Source organism: Genypterus blacodes, unplaced genomic scaffold (assembly GCF_046128005.1).
Source record: "Genypterus blacodes isolate CSIRO-AG114 ecotype Tasmania unplaced genomic scaffold, CSIRO-AGI_Gbla_v1 ptg000044l_1, whole genome shotgun sequence".
Taxonomy (NCBI): domain Eukaryota; kingdom Metazoa; phylum Chordata; class Actinopteri; order Ophidiiformes; family Ophidiidae; genus Genypterus; species Genypterus blacodes.
The window spans coordinates 6,977,872-6,997,638 of NW_027466857.1; the positions used below are offsets into that span (position 1 = coordinate 6,977,872).

Consider the following 19,767-nt stretch of genomic DNA (forward strand, 5'->3'; position numbering starts at 1 on the left):
TGTCAAAGCAGTGGCGCATCTCTCTGAGTGCGTTTCTAGTTTATTAATACCACTGGCAGGAACATTACTCAGTCAAAGCCTAATGTATGTGCGCATGTTTAAAAGTAGCCTTCAGTGTGGGTGTTCTCTTCAGCCTGGGGTCCATATTGCAATACTTTTTGCTCTGGGCCTCCACTAAGACAAACTTTATGTTAGTCTGATGCGGTGGGTATGACTGAGCCTGAGTAGAGCCATTTTATACTGTATGTGCAGTCAAATTAATTTAGTTAAGCCGTAAGACCATTGCAAGATTTCATACCCCCAATTTTCTGAAACAGTATAGCTCTGGATTACTAAGAGTAATTCCCCTAATCAAGACCCAGTTCAGTCAGTCTTGCCGGGAGTTAAATACAGTGGATTTAAGGGGTATAATTATAAATTCAATCACACTTAATCTTATGCCATATGGACAAATTAAAATATAAATATTACAGGCTGGGAGTTAGTTTTTTCTGTGGGCGAGGCAATAGATTTGTGTATTGTGTGTCTTGTGTACTAAAGGTTAAAGCTTTTACATAAGGGCTTTCTGTATTTGCATTTATGTATATGAAGCACAACATCTGTATTAGAATTCCGCAACTGTGCCAATTGTATATACATTGTCACCTCTGGCCGCTGACTCACCCTCCTCAACAGCATGCTAAAAAACAGACTCATTACCCAATCGGGGCCATGGCCTTATGTTTAAATAAGAAGGCTTTAGAGGGAACTACAGGAATATTGATGTGTTTGTACTGTATATCACGACATCACACACAACAGAAAACAGGAAAAGCTCACCATGCAAAACATTATCTTCTCCTGAGTCCCTAGGTGTAAACACTGAGCATTTGACATGAGCTACACTTGGGCTATACTTGTTTACACATACGCTTAGATATGACTTATAGTCGATGACGCCCACGCTGATCCTACTGTATGTTCAGGAGAGGCATTTGTAGCACACATCCTCCAGAATTAACACCATGTGTTTGCATGCCTCAGTGGTCTTCTGCTTTGTTTTCTGTGGTCTTTTTTCCAATCAAATAATCCTGGAACGCCTTTTGAGTTGTAACCGATGTATGAAAAGTGAGATATAATCAAATGTGACTGATTCATTGAAAACCTACAAAAATGTTGTGGGCAGTAATGTCAGCTTTTGTCATGTCAATAGCCCCAGCAATAGTGACAACTACAAACACGAGGAGAAACTGGAAGAGTACAGCAGGATTTGTTTAATGTCCTCACATTCCATCACCATTGCTACTGCTGCTTGGTATTTTGCCTTAGTAAAAGTGTCTCCTCTTTATTTACACTGTTGAAAGAAATATGAAGCAGTTTTTAAAGCTTTCTGGTGCCAACCAGATTAAGAGCCCTTGTAAGTCTTAACTAGAATTCAACCTTTTGTTATATTGTATCTTTTTCTCCACATTGCATTAAAAGAACCGCAGCAAACTGTGATGCAACAAAAAAGCTTTTCAGTTCCTGTATTTGGCTTTCAAGTTTTGACAGAGCTGCACCAAACCTGGCCACATTGGGTACCACCTTGTTATTCAGTCTCGGATCAGTTCATTAGGTACTCATGTCATGGCTCAATATACTGAACTTTTGGGACAAATGCACCAGAGTTCAATTCAACCAGGCCCAATAGGATACACCCTAGTGGATTTAGTGTTGATTGACATAAAGTATGCTCACATAGCAACTGTGTGTGCATGTGTAAACAAAGTAATATAATCAATATAATCCTGGCCTAATCCTGCAACAAGTCTTTATTGAACATAACACTTAAATAACCACAGTTGCTGTAAATACTCTGAGCTCAAGATGAATTATGTACAGTAACACAAAGTTGACCTAAAACACCCACAGGCCACCGCAAACACATTAGCGCACACAACCATCCTCTGGACGCATTTGCCATTTCAAACTCTCATCTAAACAGTCAAATGAACCAAGAACACATTTTTAATTGGAACTGCCTGGAGGAGTAAATGCAGGCGAGGGGAGGCTCCAGACATACAAACTCTTGACACATGGGAGCTGGTTAGGTACAAATGCTCCATGACTGGAGCATTTCAACTGACATTCACTGACTAGCTCAAGGGCTCTTTAAGGGTAAGAGAGGGGGAGGAAGCAATATTAGTCATATGTTTTTCTACACCGACTACTCAAGCCGTAAGGGAACTCTTGCCAACAATCTTCTTGGCACTAAGAAGCTTCTGTAACCTGTAGGCTGCTGTTGTTCCAACCTATAGATATGTAGGCAGAGATATTGTCCAAGTAGGGAGGCAGTAGCTCAGTGGGTAGAGCTTCCGCTTGAGAACAGAAAAGGTCGCCGGTTCGAGTCCCTGCCGAGGTGCCCCTGAGCAAGGCACCGAACCCTCAATTGCTCCCCCCTCTGCGAAGGGTGGTAAATGTAATGTAAGTCGCTTTGGATTAAAAGCGTCTGCCAAAATGATCGTAATGTAATGTAAAGTATCACATAATTTCAAAACTGCCAAAAACAAACACAAAACTTGAACATACTATGGATAAATGTTTGCATCATGTTTTTCTATGGGTCACTTAGGATACATCAATAAAGTGGCAGTAGGTGCTGACCAAACCTAAAACAGGTCTTCACCCCACCCACAAACAAAGCGGGTGAAACACTGGACCGTGTCTTCAAAGTGGTGACTGTCACCATTTGACATATGTCAGACCACTACGTTGTTTAGTTTCCTTACCCGATCATTCCCATCCTACCCCTCTACCTATCTTCCCACAGTTCTGAGTATCAATCTCTCCTTACATATTTCACAACACAACCTATTGCCAGGATAATGTCAGTAACACCACTGGTGCTCAAATGTTATTTTCAACTTTGAATACTCTTCTCAAGCCTCTACTACACTCATTGCAGACATCTTGGCCTCCTTCTTCACTGCTTAAGTATCTGCCGTCAGTGGCCAATTCTCAGTTCTCATGCTTCTTCACCTATTGGCTGCCTCTCAGGATTGGCTCTCAGCTGGTTTGACTCCCATCGCTCAGTGAGATCTTTAAGAGTGTCATGGAGGGGGCAAGTGTCTAAATTCACAGGGGTACCTCAAGGTTCGGAGCTAGGACCCCTTCTCTTTTCCATGTACACAAACTCAGATCTACCTCCAGACTCTTCCTCTTGCCACCCTTTTTGTTCGACTAGCTCTTCTTCTTAGAACTTCTAAGCACTTGCTCTTGTTGTTCTCTCTGGAATAGGTCTTTGCTTGTGTTGTATTTAGATCTCGTGTACATTGCTTTTGATAAAGGCATCCGCATTGTTTATTTCATATCTACAAATCATCTTGTCAGCTTGTTTATAGCTTTCAGCTCTTTATCGGTTTGTTTACAGTCATATTTATAGCTCTGTTTATAGCTATGTCTTAGCTCAGTGGTTCCCAAAGTCAGGGGCGCTGCTTTTTTTTTTACACCTTGTAGGTTGTTTCAACCTTTTTTGCTGCTGTAATATGACAATTTACCCACAGGGTCAATCTATCTATCTCGCAGCTTCTCTGTGGTACCTGGCATCAGCGGTTGTCCAGTCATGCTCATCGGAGCCATCCCCAGATTGCTCATGGCTGTTGCCCAGGCATTGGGGTCTGACATGGGCATCGTCAGGGAGTTAGAGTCCATGGCCATGTTATGGTTCCCTTCTGGAAAAAGGCACACAAAAAGAAGAGAGAGAGAGTGAATTTGAAATGCCTTTTCCAAACATTACAATGAAAGGATGTGAATTTATTTAGATGGCTGTAATGAGAATCGCAGGTCAAATCTTATGGAGATTTGAGTGTAGAATACAATATATATATATATATATACATATATATATATTATAATATACAAAATGACAAAGCCGCTGTGCCTTATTGACATGAGTGCTTTGTGATCTGGACCCTAAATTCTGTGTTGTATTAAAGGAGAACATAGATGAGAGGCCGCTTGACATTATGTTGACCCTTATAACACTGCCATTTACAATGTTTTCCTCTTGGAATCATTGTTTGGTCAATTTTTGCTCAGAGGTTAAACAGTCTGGCCTTCTGACACATCCAGTCTCAGTGGCCTCTGACCTCTGCTGAGAATATGAGATATTGCCGCTTTGACCGAAAACACTGTGAAACACAAGTGTTTTTAACATGATGTATACCAGTGAATTGCAATAAAAGCCCACGCAAGGGTTCAAGTTGCCAGTAAAGAACAAACACATGATTACATCTGAGTGAAGCTAAGTGCAAATCCAGACAGTATTTTTCAGGCATAAAACACTGAATCTTCAAAACATCTCCCAACACACATTTGAGCTGTCCCACAAAACCTCAGGCGCATGACTCCCTTCCAGTTACTAAATCTTGCATAGCAAAGCAAACACATCCAGATCCCTATAGAAAATAACCTGCCATAAAGTCAACAGGAACCCATCATACATTCACCTGCGGCACACTTTCCTTTCTATGAACGAATACAATCCTTGCGGATTGAGATCTCCCTCTTGGAAGGCCCGCAAATTGCTGAGGCTGTGCCTGCTGGCTGAGCCATAAGCCCGTCCTTGTCTTCCCTGACACAAAGTACAAACTGAGTTAATAAAGGTAAAACTGAGCATAACAGGGATTTTACACTGCAACAATGTTTTGCCTGTGCCTAGTCCCATTTGTGTGTTTCTGAATGTGTAGTTGATCTGCTCTAAAAATGTGCTGAAAAATGTTCTTCACAAAATTGCTTGATGGCTTTAACTATGAATTAGTTTGATTATGGCATTTCAACTACGGACATTTACATTTCCCTGGCCACGTTTTGACTATGTATATCAGGTATAACTGTCAAAATTAAAAATGCTTTGAAATTGTATGTGTACCGGCTTTAACAAGCGCTAACCAACTTATCAGCATGCCTGTTATAAAGCAACAGGACTGTTTTGCATTGGCTTTCATTCTGCTAATTAATATTCCATTAACACAATGACACTACAAAGATGCACTAGTTGAATGTTGTCTGTGTGTTGCCATGGCGAGGCTAGATAAAGCGTTCATTGTTGTGTTGCTGTGTGAATGCTCTTGACAAGACGCTTCACAGGCCTATGAACCTCGAACAGCGCCATTAGCTCAACACTCAGAGGACAGATAACCCGGCGAGTGAGAGAAATAGTGACACTTGAAGGTTTACAACACTGCAGGGGTACGTTTAAAAAGTAAGTTTAAAACAGAATCACAACAAGGACTCATCAGATTTTAAAGAAACTAATTCAGAGTGCAGGAATAATGACCGTCTAATGTTGTGGTGCTACTGAGCTGCTGATCTAAGCTAATTAGGCAGTCTGCATTTGGCCCAGTTGAGCTGATGCCGAAACACTTTCCTGATTACCACACCTCAATCGGTGTAGCTGTTATCTTTGTTTCTTTTCTTTGTGATGAGCTCACTCTCCCCTCCCCTGTGCCTTTTTCTGGTCGACCAGATTGTCCGCCACCACAGCGTTAGTCAGAGCATTGTGTGGGGCATTTATGAGGGCTGCTACTCTGCCTTGCAAAGCAAAAAGAGTAAAAGGAGGTTTTGCTAAGCTTTTTTGTTGTATATTTTTACTGAAGCAAGCATTTGACATGACAGTGCGCATACAGTTATGGGACATATTGGAGATTGTTTCTTTTATACAGAAAGAGGAGGAGAAGGAGAGAGAGAAAGAGTAAAGGAAAGAAGGTTGTATAATTATTGTTGCTGTTTAACTTTTTTTCCAAAGAGAGCCAGAAGGAGAGAGAGAAAGGAGAACCTAGACCCTGAGGTAAAATAGGCAATATGAGGTACAAGTAAATTGAAACGGAAACAGTAGGAAGCCACGGCCGCCAGAGGTTGTGAGAACATTGCACAGTCGTGTGGACACAGTCCAGGATGGCATCAGTGATACTGATGCGATGATCTCATAGGTATAGCTTTTACAGGGTTATGGTTAGGGTTAACCCTAAGCTCAACTTATTAGACAAGAATGGTGAATGCGGGAGTCGTCTCTAGGTTTGTACCGTTTGGCAGCGATGGTGCATTCTGGGCAGGTTGATTTGGAAGGCACTAAGCCGGCATTGGGCAAAACAAATAGTTAGATAAATGCTTCCACAACCATGCAACTATGTTATTGGCACAATTATTGATCCTTGCTTAACACAAACAGAACTAATGTCTCCATAACCATTATGGCCAGATAATCTTATTCCTTTCCATTTACCTTTCCGCATTGTGAGAAGGAATAGCTGTAGCTCTGAAAGAATCTCAATGCTTTTGGGTCTTAAAATATTTGATCCAAATCTCAGTCACTGTTACAGTACATCTTTCTGTGTACGTCTTCAGGTTGGCGACCTGATCAAAGCACTGTGCATCATCTATTGGCACCCACTTTTCTCCCAAGGCTTCTATGTTAGTCTAGTCAGATCCATCCATTTCCACAAGGAAGATAACTTCTAAATGGGTGCCATCCATTTCTCCAGATACTACAGACATACACTGTACAGACCCTGTACCTGAGGGCTGAAATGGTCACACCTCTTACCAAGTCTGTCCTTGTGCTTTTTGCCAATAGTCCCTTGACTTTCAGGGACGTACGGCTGTTGGTCTAGCATTCTAGATGCACGGTGTGGAGTTTGTTCAAAATGTTCTTCACTTTGTACACAATTGTATTGTTCTCCAGTTCCATCTCCTGAATGTGTGTTTGAAACACATGAGTGTGCCAGAGGTAAATCTCACTGAACTCATCTTCAAAAACTGTCCCGATCAAGGAGGGTGTTTTTCCTGTAACAAAAGGAATTCTTTCAAAGCTGGAAACATCTGTAGCAGCCTCTCAATACCAGGGGATAATGACTGCGTCTTGCTGTGCAAAAGGAGACTTCTGTATTCAACATCAAGAAATTCACAGTACTCCCCCAGATTTGCTGCGTGCACAGTGTAGATATGAAAGTATTGATATATTTTGAAGATGATGTCCTCAATGTCAACATCTTTTGTGTCTGACCCGTAACAAACACAATTGTTGAAGACGTGCTGGGCAGCCCACGCACCATTTGAAGACTTGTTCTACAACCACTTTTCACTTTTCCTTTCTTTCCTTTTTCATCACGGCGCGGATTCCATTGAACATTGTACTGCAGTTGTCACCTATAAACGCAATACATTTAGAAAAATAAAACAGCGGTAAAGCTGTTTTTCTCAGCGTAAACTTGTAGTTTGTCTAATTTGGTCGGTCTGACGGTAGGTGGCGGTGGCTGCATGTCAGCCGGCAAAGAGCTGCATGCGTGTTTAACAATGTCAGCTCAGAATTGTCTGTGAGCTATATGCCTTTATCAAAAGAGCCATATATGGCATCCATCGTTTGTTTTCCCACCTCTGTGATTGTCTTCCCCACTCTGATGTGCTTCACCTGTTCGCCATCGTCCCTCGTCCCCGAGTGTATCTAGTGTGTGAGTGTCCCTCCCTCTCTAACAGTTTGTCTTTGTTCCTTGTGGTCCAATGATTTTTCTTATTAGTGTATGATCTCTGACCTTGAAGAATTCCTGAGGAAATAATAACATTATGTTATGGGGGTTGGTACAATAAGGATATCCACTTTAACCTTTACGATAAGATGACACAAGCATGCAAAGGAGCCTCGATCTTCAGTGGTTTAGAGAAATAACCTTGCAGATCAAATGATACATAATGCATACATAAAGCTCAATTGAAAAAAAGGATCTTATATTAACTGTCATATTATAATGGTTTTCATTTCATCATGTTTATATCCCACAAATATCATCTGGAAGTACCCATAAAGTAGAAACTAACTTATGTGAGGATCATACTTCCTATGAACAGGTTCATTTAAAGCTCTAAGATGGCAATAGGATGATTTTAAGAACAAGGTCAAAGGAAAATATGAGGTATGAGGAGTCGAAATGTTCCTGTGAGACACAGTTGGGACCACTTTGATCGCATCTGTCACCACCGATTTCTTGTGGGATTTAATTTATCCAAAGGCCATTTTAACAAGTGGTACAATGCTGCTCTAGACAATTATTCCTGTGAGTCACGCTTGGATGATTCTACAGTGAGTTGTAATGCAGAAACCGAACAAGTCATCATTCTGTTATCTAAAGCGATTAAATTGATGAGGAATATTGACAACACGTTCAGTGAATTAACATCAACTAGAAACAAGACCCCTGGACTGTAAGAAAGTATGAAATTGTCTTTTTCTGTATTTCTTTGTTTCTTCAGATCTTTGTAAATTAATCACGCTTGTCAGAACGGCATATCTTAAAAGGTGCTAATTTGTCTGCAAAAGAACATGTAAGAACACCAACAGGCAATGATTTCCGTATAAGAACTGTAAATAGTAAATCAGACAATACAACCATTGTGTGCTTGCTGTGGCATTTTCTGTTTGAATTTGACTTTAAGAGTCCTTTTGCTACGGAAACGTGAAAAGTGAAAGCTAGTAATCTGGATCCAAGCATGTGAGAGAACTTTCCTCCAGTTTGTTGCGTTTGAAATCTGTGATTCTCTCCATGAAATTTCATCTCCCTACAGGCAGTTTATCTGAAGCCCCTGAAATTCACTTTGTCTGTGGTAGCCAGCAACCACCGAGGGCCAGACGTACTTCCATGAAACATGCAGGGCAAATTGCAGCCGGATGAGAGAGTGTTTGCAATTAACGTCTCATTTACCATGGTTGTAGCTAATTACACAATCAAAGAATGTGCCTGCATATTAAGTGCATTAGCCGTTTGAATGCGAGTATAAAATGTGCAGTTGAACGATGGAATCTGTCCAACGTGAAACCCTCAACAAGCTCTGAAAATAAACGGAAATGATATTGAAATCCAAATATTAATCAGTGAAGTAAAAAATATAAAAACATTTGATAGGGACGCAATTTACCTTCAGCTGCTTAAAACTGAATTTGGGTGTCTACTACTACAATAAAACAGGAGTCACCAGATGAACTACTAAGGAAATATAAGCATCGTCCTATGATCAGGGTAGATTTTGCAACATTTTTAGGACAAAAGTGCATTGGACAGAGCTGAGATACTTTGTTATTCTGTGATTTGCGTCACAGACGATTTCTGCATTCATGGACATTGAGTTTTCGATTTCTAGAAATATGTTCGCTGATGGAAGAGGGGACAAGTGGTATATGAGTACAATTTATGGCTCAATAACATTGCCAAATATCACAAGTCCCATTAAGTGCGTCAAATATCTTTTTTGAATGTGGGGAAATGTATGCGTTTGTAACAGTGTTTTCAGCACCATGGACAGTATGCAAGAAAATGCGAACCAGGGGCTTTAATACACTTTTGCTAATTTGCACCTGGTCTTCGGAGGCGGAGGAATTTCATGCAGAATTAACCCCTGCTAATTGGGTGACATTTCAGTTAATGCAATGGGAAACATAACAATTTGTGGATATGCAGTATAAGTGGAACCCACACAATATCCTTGCCTGTTATTTGCTTGATCCTCCTTTAAATGCATATGCATAAAGGAGAGAAGTGCATCTTGTGATGACTCACTGAGGTGACTGGCAAACTGCACCTTCAGGCCTGTGTGCCTGTTTGAGACATAACATGCATGTATTTTAGAGCTGAAAGTGTGAAATCTGCGCCCCAAACCAGTACAAAAGGCTTAGCACATCTGGCCCTGTTGAATGTGGTATTAATATATACAGCTAAACAGGTGGCGGTTCAGACCCCAGGATAAGAAGAACTTTTTAATTCCCAAAGAAATATTGCTCACAGACCAGTGTTTGCAAGTAAAGTGTCGCTGAATCCAACTGAATGTAAATAAACAATTAGGGAAATGTTCCTCAATACAAGCAAGGAGCCCTTTTGTAGAATTCAACCACTTGGCAGCCTTCACAATTAGAAAGCCCATTTGAACCAATCAGCTCTATTCTACATTTCTTCCTTTGAAATTGGCACATTTACGGCAAATCCCCAATAAGTGCATGTAATCAAAAAAAGTCTCTGCATTATCTTGTACATATTGAGTACTGTATGTTTTTCAGTGTTATCGACAGGATTTCGGTTGTCTTGAAAGGACCCCGTGCCCAGTAAAAATGAAATTGTCGATGGGAAGTTGATTCCCCCTGTGCCCCAGAGTCATGAGCTTATGAACTCTCCGGATTGATTTCAGACCAAGGCTTTACTGATATCTTGGACTCTCCTGATTGGCCTTTAGCTCCACTAAACGTTCCCACTGGGCAGGTGGGGCTGATGGCAAATGAAGCCATTTTAAGTCCTATTGGCTGTAAACCTCTTCCCAAAGAGAAACTGGGCCCCAATTTTGTTTCCAATGCCTGATTTCAATAGGAGAATGCGACCCTGAAGGGCCGAAGGAAAGAGAGAAAGAGAGCATTTTATAGCCTTTTGTTACAAAAGCAGGACTGGACTGAACAAAATGCTGAAAGGAAGATGCAAAACCTTTTTAAGCTATGTATTTGGTATGTATTAATGACTAATAGAAGACAAATAATGCCTTGATATGTACAGTATATAAGCCTATTACATTAAAATGAAAATAAACTGCAATGTAGGAAAGGGAAGGAAAAACCCTCTGTTCACTAAAGTAAGGAGTGTGACGCGGTCAACACTTCACACAGGGTTAGTTGGAAATATTTAAAGTGACATCTCATAATTTAAATGGAAAGAGAAACCTCACAGGATTCTCTTACAACTCTATCCTTATGCATGAAAACACAAAGCAGGCACAAAAAAATGCACGGGCTGCAAAAATGCTTCCTCGTTGTGGATGACTTCTGACCTTTTTGAGTGTGTGTGTTCAGCTGTTTCCACACACACACCTTTTTACCTATACACAACATCAGCAAGAACCAGACCATTGAGAGTACATCAGCACAATGACGTAAACGATGGATTATCCAAAATGAGGGCAATCTATCATAAATTAGTGGAACAAGCCCAAAGTGTGACTGTAATACACAAACAAACACACACACACACAGACACACAGACACACACACACACACACACACACACACACTCAAGATGCGCTTTTGTCTGTGTTGGTTAGAAAGCTTGACTCCTCCTGTTGTATGTGCCGATGAAGTTTTGATGCATGTCATTGGATACAATGTTAAATCAAACTCCACAATATGACAAAATGCAAGGGTGTCCCTGTATTTTGCTGTCCTATTTCTATATTAACTCTTAATACATGAAGTTTAATTATTTGTTAATGCAAACTAGCTGGAGTTTGGATTGGTGTGTGGGTCTGGTGTGTGTGTGCACTCATTTGTGTGTAACATTCCCCCTCTGTGCCAGTTCCAGTCATTCATGATCGATGGCTCGCATTTTAGATGATCCATTGTTTACGGCATTGTTTACTGGTGGGGTTGTGCTGATGCTGACTTTATGAGAAGCTGCAGTAGGTGTTGTACTATAAACAACACCTCCATATTTGTCTTGGTACATACAGCAAGGTGGGAGTATGGAACATGCTGTAGGAGCTGCACAGCTCTAACTTTTGAAAGCTGAAGGTAAAGTACTAAGTAATTTACCTGTACATGTACTAGCCTTCAGAAAGCATCAACAAACATCCTTCAGAAAATGCTTATTGTAGTAATACATTTAAAAAGCTGGCACTGAACCTTTTCCTCAAAATGTAATTTACAATGGTGTATGGGCATAATTATGCCTTAAGCAAAACAACAGAATAGTAAATACATCTGTCTTTACAACATGAGGTATATTGTTGTAAATCACGGTCAGCACTCCTTCCTTATGTTCAAACTTGTACAACATTATTAATATTTATACTCTCCTATCCCTACTACTTTGATCAGTTACTCCAATGGTTAGGGATTGCTGTGCTATTTTAGACATCTACTTGTTAAGTACTGTGCAGTACAGTCTGAACCGAGCTCTGCTCACGTGTTAGATATGGGGGTAGCAGAAAGGTATGAAGACAATATCCCCCTTGATCTCGGTGGAGGAATTGTCCTCAGTCATTTCACCTTCATGCAAATGCTGCTGTAAGATTGAATTATAGCCCATTAGCAGCTTTGCTTGAGTTAAGTTGCACAACACATCAGAAAAGAAATATACTCATATAATCTAAATGCTGTACTTATGTCTCTTATGTATATTAATAACATTAATAATCACATTTCACAGTTTAGGGGCCGTAAAGTTATGAATAAAGATACCACCTTTAAGTTTTGACATCAAAACAAAGCAAAAACTTGCTTTCACACTCATTCTTTATCAGTGATTCTTTAGCTTGAGTTACAATTTATCTGATCTATCTTATGTAGTAGTCATATGAATACCAGGATGGACAGAAGCTAATACCGAGGAAATACATTCAGCTGTATCCTTGCCCCACTGGAATCTTTACATTAGCAATACAGTGAATGAAACTATAAGAAGCCATCCAATGGTTGATCTCTAAAATAAATTCAGACTTCTCAAAAAAGGTCAGATAAACAGTGTGATAAATTGGCTTTGAAGAGATAAACTATATCTGGAAAACACAGTTATTATTTTGATATCTGTCCCTGACTCAGACTTCAATCAATTTGGTGGTAGGCTTGCTAACAGTCGATCAGGTATTCAAAATACCTTTTTATTCTTTTCCAAAGAACAGCAAGTCACAGGCTGATCTGATTTGATGTTAATCGTGGCATGCATGGAAATTAATGATAGAAGTGTTAAGATTCAATTTAGATGATGTATTTCAATAAGGTGTGTGCATTCAGTTAGTGTCTCTACATTTGATGATACTGTAGGTGGACATATGGAGTGACGGCAGCTTTCATGATGTTTTGGAGTGTGTTCTTGAGAACATTCTAAGGCTGAATACTGTTGTAAACAAACGGTTGTTTCCCTTTCTGCATCATTTATAAATGAGTGGAACGTGGACAGTTCTTGTTATTGTGTGTCAAGGCTGCCATGGAGGAAATCAGTTTTTTCCCCTCAGGAACTGAATCAGTTTTTTTCCTATCTGGCCTGAAGAGACTGAGAGAGGACGTGGGGGTGGGGGGATTGGAGACAGGAAGAATAAAGAAGACCTCTTGCATATAAAACACCACCTCCTCCATTTCTGCCCTTCAAGCAACCAGCAGTGGATCAGACGGCTTGAAATGGCCATAATGGCTCAATCCATGTTTCTTCCTCCCTTGAGACCCAACTGCAAGTAAATATGTCATTGTCGCCTAAAATTAATTCAATCAGCCTTAATAAAAGCATCCATTACCAAGGTAGCCTCATGGCAGGCAGAAGCACCAGGCTTACTTGATGAAAAATCAAACCCAGGAAAATGCTGGCTGATCTACCGATCCAAATAAGCAATCTGCCAATAAGCTCCTGGGAGCTTTACCTTCAGTAAAATTCAGTCTATAAACCAATTTGTCTCATCTAAATGAACTTTACCAGCCGGTGGTGTTCAAATATTGGTCAACAAAATGACAACACCATCTTGACTAATATAGGCTGATTTCTTAATACATAATACATGTATGCATATTTTGTTGAATGCTATACATTTAAATCACTAAACAAGCAATGGTAAGTCACCTTTCCCTGCCGCTGTGCTCACCACAGCCATTCTTAAAAACGGCAGCAGAGGATGATAGCAGACACTGCTTTGTAACACTTAAACTGGCATGGCTTACAGATTTATTTGTCCTGTTACTACTTTACCAGAGCAGATAAGACAAAACAAATCCTCATGCAGTGTGAACACCAGGGGAACAAGTCATTCTGATGTCTTCTTTCTATGCATTGTCTATGATGAATTACACCACTGATACCGTTAGGAATACAGTGTGTGAAACTGGAGTCTGGAGAGGGCAGTTACAACAGCCTTTAATCGCAAACATGCCACAATATGACACAGAAGTCTTTTGCGTCAATACAAACTGACGAATGAAAAAATAAGTAAATTTATATGGCAATTCAACAGCATGTACACATCTGTGGTGTGTGACATTTTCTGTATTTCGCAATGAAAAATGGTTTTCTGGTTTTCCGGGATGCCTGGGGCCCCGGTTGTGCCTGCCTTCACTCTTGACAGCACTGCTCAACCCTGAGCATCAACACCAAGTACATAAACCCACATGCAGACAGTATGGCAATAAGTCGCGCTACTCAGTGGATTTGTTGGTTTTGATATAAGACATGCAGTCTGGGGCAGCGGGAGCCTAGAGATTAGAGAACGGGACTTGTTACTGACAGTTACTACTTTGAATTTCGAGGCCAATGGGGGGGAATGTGGGAGTAAATGGGTAAACCTCTCACTTCCCTCCACAACAACCGATTAGGCCACAGAGAAAAAAACATCATCACCGGCTGCTATATTGAGGCTGCTTAGCATCAAGCTGACAGCATTTGCTGTCCAAATAGTGGACAGGTGTGCAGCAAAGAAGCCAGTGAAAACGGCATGTAACTTTTTCTGGATGAATAAAAAATTATAGTAGGTGTAATGTCTAATGTCTGTAGCCGAACAACACTCTATAGTACAGTCTAATCTACAGTACGTCTTGTTCTTTAACCTGAAGGGACAACACCTTGGATTTGTTTGTTGTTTGATCTGGTGAGCAAATCAAATCAAGGAGGGATCCCTTGATGGCATGAATGCATTTGCATGTGTAGGTTCTTTTTACTATTAACTATTAAGACGCTGTTTTGCATAAAACAGTCAGACCAACGGCACAGGCATTGATGTTCTCGCTTGCCAGTGGGTTATTGTCACTGCAAAAGCAACTCCTGCTAAATTGGTGAGGGGCAGGGAGATCCTCCCACATATTCCTACAGGTAAAGCTCGATTTCCACTGGGGTGAAAGTCACACGCTGTGGCACTGCATCATGTGGCAGATTCTCACTCTTCCGCTGGCAGGGAATCCTTAAGAAAGTGGGAATTTTGACTGGGGTCATAAAAGGAGAAAAGATCTGAGAATCTAACAGTGATTTTTGATATCACTTATCACATATTCTCTTGGTACTCCAATTTATGCTGAGACGAGCAGCAGGACAAGCATGCAAGAAGATGTCTGTACACAATGGCCCTACATGATTAGCAGGTTACAGAGGTGTATAGTAATTACATGGCACAGCTCTGTGGCCGCTCGGCTCGGAGGCGTCTCAGCATCCATTCTGACAGAACTGTGATGTACATCAGCAGCAGGCCAGCGAGCAAAGTCAAATACTTCCCACTCCTGTCGCTCACTGCTCGCTCTCCCCTCTGTCCTCTAGCTCCCCTTCTATGAGCAGGGATTATGGGCTGTTCCTGGTGACTGGCCATGGTGGCTCATTCTCTGTTTCTGGCAGTGATTGCTTGTTTGCACTAGTGTTTGTGAGTGTGTGTGTGTGTGTGTGTTGCTCTGAGCTACACACCCAAAAAGCTGCAACCCAAGTGCTGCAAAAAAGGGCCCATAGAAACTGGCTTTGCATTGCCTGCTTCTATCATTTAATACAATATACAGTATAAACACACACACAATCACCCACACACACACACACAACATTGAATACTCAATATGCTATAGAATTTTCCATTTTCTTATTTTTATTTTTCTCCAATATAGATGATAAACAAGAATGAACAGATTTATTTTTAGTCAATAAAAGATTCCTGGAATTCATTTCACCAGAACATACCCATAACATACGGTACATCAAATACTAATCAAATCTTGCAGAAGAGCAATCAAAATCATTTTTACTATACCTATTAAAGATGCCACAGCACTGTATGAGAAGATATTGGGTGAGCGGTGATGGGCACTTGGGTAATTACTACGCCAAAGACTAGAGACCTCCACTAGAACAAGAAATTGGAAAGAGTTCCTGTTTGTGCTTCCATTACGAGGCAGAGTTATTCAGATTCAGTATGACATCTGTCAGTGTCATTTACATTTGTGGGTTTTAAACTAAACTAAACATGTTGAATTGGACTTTGATCAGATCTTCATGATATACAGGACCTTTGATGGAACATTCTATGTGAATTTATGAGGTGGATTTATAAATTGGAGGGCAGTTAATTAAAGATGACAGGTTAAATATTCTCTTGTGTGATTTATCTACCTCATCCATTACACAGCCAGTTTGAATATGAGGTGAAAGTTTTTAAGAGCTGTGGGATGTCCAATCTGTTCAATAATGTTCAGCCAGTCTGTCGTAACGAATAAATTGATTCTATAGCAGAAAATGGCGTGCCCTTATGGCACAAAAAGATGTCTGAAACAAAACAAAGTTTGAACAGCCACAATATAGTAAAAAGAATTATGACCAAAAATCCTCCCTGTCAGTCAGAAACAGCCCCTCAGAGATGTACAGAGGAAATACTCTGCTGCTGTCTTGTCAATCATAGACAGATATAATGCTTCAGACAGAAAAAAAGACTGGATAAGCTGTTTTGTTCTTTTAAGACCCAGGTAGAAAGAAAGAAGTTCCTCTTGTAAAACACATTCCAAATTTCCATTAAAACGAAGAATCGAAGGGAAACATTAAACATTTCCTCTCAAAAGACTCAGAGATATAGGTCTCTGGGCTTACATACTGAGGATACTCAAACCTTCAAAAAATACAATATCATGTACATTCTCAAACTCTAAAACTTGTGTGCTGCCATGCACAGGCAGATGGCATGGTTCAAAGACAAAAAGCACTTAATGAGTTGCCAGACTATATTAGAGAATATCATTTCAAAACAACTTGGAACAGGTTCCTTAAGGTGGTGAGGGTTAGTGTTGTGTTCCTCATTAGAGTTCCTCAGATCACTCGATTCCCACTTCCGGAGGAGGCAATGTAGTGGTAAAAAGAGTGATTTAGGACACTGTAACTGCTAATAAGTCTTTTGAGAAAATCTGTCTGCACTTTGATGTGACACACTGGACTGATTCTTAAAACCCTGACAGATTTAACGTGTCAGTAAGGTTAATAAAAAAACTAAATAGTCCTGGAAGAGGTAGTTTGGGCGGACGACCCAAACACCAGGGGCATCACAGGGAAGATGGATCGGGTGGACTTCAACAAGTAATTTGACAGAAACACAGGATACTACAAAATGAAACAGGAATGACAAAACTGGATCATGACCATTTTGCTCACATGTGTTTGCGATGAATAAATCAGCAGCAGAACATTAATTGAAATATTTGTTAAGGTTTATTATTATTATTATCCTATTAGCATTGTTATTTGTAGGGATTGAGCTTGGAGTAAAAGACAGATCAAGTGCAAGGAGAAGGACCCAAATGCAGGGCGACACAGGGGTAACAAAAGATTTGGCAGAAAAAGCTGATTTAATGACTGAACAGGCATAGAAACAGACTGAACATAACTAGAAACTCTGGAATACAGGCAGAAAGAGAACCTATATTAAACAGGGGAAATGGAAAACCTCAAATGTCAGGGCCGAACGCCATGGGCATGAAAGTAAAAAAGAGACAAATACAAGAGAATCTTGACCTGAACAGCAGCAGAGCGATGCTATGAAAAATACTAAATTGAGGATCACAAAGAGGCTGGGGACACTAGAAAACCCGAAGACCAACTGCTAGCAACACTATCGGAAATTTTACACAGGAGATAACACAGAGGCAGCAGACAACAATAGAACCAGAATAAAAAACTATCATGAGACCACGGGAAACCAGAAGACTTGAAATAGATACACAGAAATCCCAGACTACGTGAGAGAAACCCCAAAAATTCACAGATCAGGGGGATGAAGGGCAAACTTACAAACGAAGGAGGAAATTCAGAAGATGAGAACAAAACCAGACAATGAGGTAAACCAGAGAACCCAGAAACTAGAAGAAATACCAGACAGACGAGATAAATCAGAGGAAAACTGGAACAAGAGACGTGGAAACCGGGGAAAACCTGGATGAGGGATGAAACGGCAAGGTCATAATAGTTATTGTTTAAAATTGGCATTTTATGTCAAAAATGTCAAGCAATATGTAGTTATATATTTTTCAAAGGCACAGTGGCTGAACATTGAACAGCATCGCAATTGCATAGAAAAATAAATGCTCTAATCGACTTTGACTGTGTCAAAGATAACACTGAATCTATGAGCAGTATAGATGATACTTGTTGCATCGTCGCTATTTTACCTTGAATAGACGTGAATGATGTTGTGTTTGAGGCACTATTTTAATGTCAGTTGGCACCTGCAGTAGGCTACATAAGGACTTGTTGGAGTCACTCCTATCAAGCTGGCTCACTAGGCGGTATATTTTTTCGAAGTTGCATGTGACTTTATAAAGGCAACCTTAAGTGAATCAACAGGCACTTCAGTGAACAGTAAAGCTCTCCTCCTTTTTTGTGTTTATCGGGGGAGATGAGTAGTTGCTGTGGCAGGCATGAAATCGGAAATTAATCTAAACCCTTTCTCCTTCTCTAACTGTGTCCTCTCCTCTCTGTCGCTCCTTTGAAGAGATGAGGATGCGCTCTTCAAAGTCGTATGGTATTTGATTCAGAAAAGGCCAGTGCTTTTAAAGTCGGGCAATTACGCCTCCCTCACTCTTGTGTCAGAAAATAAACAGCACGAAGTCTGGAAGCATAAACACATAAGGACGTGACGTTTGTGTGAATGTGTCCATGTACTGAGAACCCCTCAAATCTGAACACACACACACAGCAGCTTAGATGCAGCAATGCACCACCACCTAGTGAAGCGAAACTTTACTGTAAACTTCATGAACTCTCTCACTGCGGTTAACGTTATTACTGTAACATTGATTTTCTTTTCAGTTTGATGGGTAAGACCATGGATATTTCATGCCTGGCTTTAGGGTATAACTTCAAGCACACCTTTATTTTCTACCCAGCGCTGAACTCCAAACCCTTCCCCACACCACTGAACCCCGCGGAAACCAGGGTTACCAAAGGGTCAAGGCCAGGTTGGACATAACTAGTCTGTTCAACCTGTCCATTAATCCATCTACCTATTTGTCTGTCTTCACTTTTTCCTACAACCAATGCCATTGTGATCAATGATTTGAAAGTTAATAGTCAATTCCAGAGCAAATAGTACGCACTAGGGCTATGTTGGAATTTATTCCCTCCCTGAATTTTGTCTTCTAAATTACCCTTAATTAAATGACACAGCTTTAGCAGCAGGCATTAATTACTACACAGGAAAGGTCTTCATTGATACATCCTCTTGAATTAAATTTGCAAATCTTTTTGGGGATCTATGAGCCTTGTGATCGGGCTAGACTTTACTTAGGTCTTTATCCCTTAAATCTCTACCCCTAAACAGCCACAGATTGTGGGTGGTGTCGTTAATCTGCACAATTCATATCCGCTGTGAACTTTGGGAGACAGGTATGACGTTTACGTGTTTTGTAAAGGGATTCATGTTCTGAGTCACCGCCTTGTGAAGAGCAATAGGATTGTTGTGCTTTCTGAGTCAAATACTGGGTTAAATTCTGGAGAAGGTAAATGGGCAAACAAATTGCACATACTAAACAGCAGACAGCAGTGACCTTTCCACACTCCACACCCAAATCTCAAAATAGCACTGATTTTAATTGGACAGTTCAGGCTTTATGAGGTGAGCTGGTTCGTCAACCCTGGAAAAAATGTCCACCCACAATCTCTCTAACACACAAACACTTATAAATGAGGCTGACATGAGCAATGCTCAAAGGACAGTTCCAGCAAATTTAGCTTCGAGAAAACACATTTGCAAATACTTAATTAACAGATATAACAAATAATGCTGTCATAGCAAAAATAC

The 19,767-nt window shown here is 40.5% G+C and overlaps 1 long non-coding RNA gene across 1 annotated transcript in view; it reads right to left on the reverse strand.

Annotated features, from left to right (window-relative positions):
• Nucleotides 1–3,574: 3,574 nt before the first annotated feature.
• The window catches only part of LOC142999495 (uncharacterized), a 40,869-nt gene continuing 24,676 nt past the window's right edge, over nt 3,575–19,767 (reverse strand). The window contains exon 3 of the long non-coding RNA XR_012963319.1: nt 3,575–3,689. This is a non-coding gene — a long non-coding RNA (uncharacterized LOC142999495). The remainder of the gene's footprint in view (nt 3,690–19,767) is intronic.